The following is a 3,646-nucleotide window of genomic DNA, read 5'->3' as shown; positions in this document are numbered from 1 at the left end:
TCATAATTTTTTTTAAAAGATAAAGTATTAAATTAAAAATTTGAATCCTCTAAATTTTAAATTTTCACTTTAGAGGATAAAATGATATCTCTAACTATTGAATATTTTTTCTCTCATATTTTTTCTTGGTCCCACATATTAAATAAATGATGATAGATCATACTTTACCTTCTAAAATAAAATTTAAAATTTAGAAGATCTAAATTTTTAAATTGGTCTCCTATCTTTGGGCGTAATTCTGTTTTGGTTCTTAAGATTTAAAGTGTTCTATTTAAATCTAAAATAGTTTCATTTAGCTTTAATATAGTCTCACCCTAAAGTCAAAATTAAATAATTAACAAAATATCTTATATGACAGTAAACACACTTGTTTCAAAAATACAAAATTAACCGTGGATGCATCAATATATTTATTTATCATTCTCCTTAGTTCTAGAGAAAATATTTTATTTAAATGATAAGAAAAATGATAAATAAATGTATTGATGCATACATGGTTGATTTTGTGCCTCTGAAACTTGTACTTGTTCTCCATATTATCGATTTTGTTTTTGTACTACTTTCATGTAGGACATTTCGTTAATTATTTACCTTTTGACCTCACAGTGGAACTACATTGAAACTAAATGAAACTTTTTCTTTAATTTAAATAAAACACTTTAAACCTTAAGAACTAAAACAGAATTACGTCCAAACGTAAATGACTAATTTAATACTTTATCTTTTTTAAAAATAAATTAAGACATGTTTGAGGCTATTTTTTAAGTAAGAGAGGCCTTTTACCTCTTATGCAGTGTTATAGAATGGTAAGTGTGTTTTCTTTTAATATGATTCATGAAAGTAAATTGGAAGTTTTGATTTGACTTCTTGAAATTTTTATAAAATTCTGAGGGTCAAATTTGTTAAGGAACAAAAAATTTGATGTTTTGAATTTCGATTTGAACGAGATACACAAATTTAAATGTGTATTAAAAATTTTTAAAAATTAAAATACACAAATCTAAAAGTCATATTTATATTTTAAGTGACAACTCTGATAATCCAATTTATATTTTTCGCATCCTAGTTAAACACATTATCTTATCTCTAATATCAAAAGTAAAAAATGCATGTTTGACAATGGGTGTAAATACAATTTAAAAAGCAAATTTCTAGAATTTTAAACACGAACACTGGCTTGTAGGTGGGTGGCATGAAAACTATGCTGCTTGTTATTATAAATTAATCAATGCTAATACTTTGAAAGATCAGGGCTTGCTTTACAGGAANTGTACATATAACAGATTAATTTATTTTATTATATTCTAAAAGGCATACGCATGTCCAACATTATATATGAGGCTACGATCATGTGGTTTGCCTTTTTACAAGAGGGAATATTCTTACAATTATTGTTGGAAATATATACTATTTGATCTTAATCTTATTATATCATGATGTTTGCATGATCACTCTTTTTCTATTCTCATTTTTTTTCTATTTTTTTTTAATTCTCATTGTTAATTAATGTGAGTGACTGTGGTGCCAAATGAAATGAATCCGAGTCGGGCTTCTTTGGCGCTCTCATTTTCGTATATCGTTTTATGACCACGAACTACTTTTGCATGTTTAATTAATTTAATTTATTTGAGTTATCTCATGAGTCTATTTTTCATTCGATACATATATGATAAACAATATTATATTATAAGAATGCTTCCTCAGAAATTAATTAATCTTATCACAAATGCAAGAAGAACAAACACACATGGAGTACAATTTTATTTACAACAATCCCGAACAATGACACTAGTTAAAATATTAAATATCACGTTAGCAAAAATATTAGCATTCTCATCTTAAATAAATAAATAGTTAAATGTTTTGTTTTAATGTTTTTTTATTTTATTTTTTTCTGAAAACTGAAACTGTGATACCTAGGTATACCTTTTCCGAAACCGACGCAAAACACATGGCCCTATTAGCTGACCCAGTTGTTTAATTATTACAGGAAAAATAACGCAAACTTGCTTACATTTTTTAGTATCATTAATTATTTTAAGTATATAGATATAGTCAACAAAATTGTCTTTACTAGAAAAGAAAAAAAAAAGAATACATAAAATGATAAAAATACTTATAGTAGCGACACAGCACAGAAATAGTTTAAAAAAAAATAAAAAAAGAAATGGGAATATTTGTGTGCATGGCCCCCCTCCTTGCTCTCTCGTTTCATATTGTCGGTTACAATTTATGCTCCCTATTTTAAAGCCTACATTTTCTCAATCCTCTCCTTAAATTAAGTATGCCTAAAGTCTCCAAAGTCAAACAAGAATTGCCTCATTATCAATCATTGTGAAGCACATCAACACCCAACACTTTCTAGATTCATACCATAACCAAATATAAAATAATATTCACACATATGGAATTCTTTAATTTGGATACATTATGATTTGTTCTTCCTTAAAAGCATTAGTGTATATGTTCACAAAAAGAGGGTGGCAATATATATGAGTAAAAAGAAAGGTGGCAGTTTCTTTTTCCTTGGTACCTAGAAGAGTGCCCATTTTATATATCATGGTGAAATGGGTCAATTACCATTATCGAGAGGAATCATTAAAGGAAAGAAGGTTACTTAATTGCCTTGATTGTGAAATTAGGCAGACCTTGAAATTTTGATGTGTATTTATTATTTGCATAGCTTCTAGTCTTCCACCAAACATTTGAACTTTGAAATAAAATTCTTACATAATTCAATAACTCACATTTACAAAATGTTAACAATAATAGGAATAAATTCAATTAAATTTCTTTAACATATATTTAATTTTTATGAATCTTAAAATCTTTTGAACTGTGAATGTATCAATGTAAATTATTAGACTTATATTATTAACTTTCCTCCTTTTCTTATTGAAAACATATGATTTATACGCCAAAATCAATTATTATTCATTAAATTAGTAATTATATATTTATGTATAAATATATATATTGTTATTCTTAGATTTTTTTGAGCTATAAAAAACTAGTGGTGTAATATTAACTTATTAGGTTGTTAATGGTAATGTCAGAGACAATAATGGGTTAATTGCTCTTTAGTTATTTTTGTTTTGGTTAAATTACACAGTTAGTCCCTACACTTTTAGTGAAATTGCAAATTGGTCCCTATAATTTAAAAGTTTGTAATTGGATCCCTGAAGTAAATTAAAATTTGTAATTAGGTCCTCAATAACGTTTACCGTAAAAAAAATGCACATTTACCATATTGTCCTCTTCTTCCTCTTTTTCTCTTTTTTTTTCTTCCTCCTCTCTTCAGAATTTTTCTGTTATTCTTTTTTAACAACAACAATAGGGCTTCAACAACAACAATCCCAGAAAGATAACATTTCAACAAATCAAACAATCAGAAATTCAACTCAACAACCAAATCAACACACAACAACAATAAAATCAAAAAATAAATCAAAATCAGAAACTGGAACAGTCACAAAAATAGAAGCAGAGGCAGTAACAGAAGAAGAAGCAGAGGCTCAAGCAGCAGAGACAGTCACAGAGGAAGAAGTAGCGCTGGCGGGGTCTTCCCCTCCCTCTCCCTTTTCCCCTTTCCTTCTCCCCCTTCCCCCTCCCCCTCCCCCTGTCGCGGCCGATTCGAACCTCCTCC

The sequence above is a fragment of the Arachis ipaensis genome, chromosome B03 (assembly GCF_000816755.2).
Source record: "Arachis ipaensis cultivar K30076 chromosome B03, Araip1.1, whole genome shotgun sequence".
Classification (NCBI taxonomy): Eukaryota; Viridiplantae; Streptophyta; class Magnoliopsida; order Fabales; family Fabaceae; genus Arachis; species Arachis ipaensis.
The sequence above is the reverse complement of the archived record's forward strand: the minus strand, read 5'-3'. Positions refer to the sequence as shown.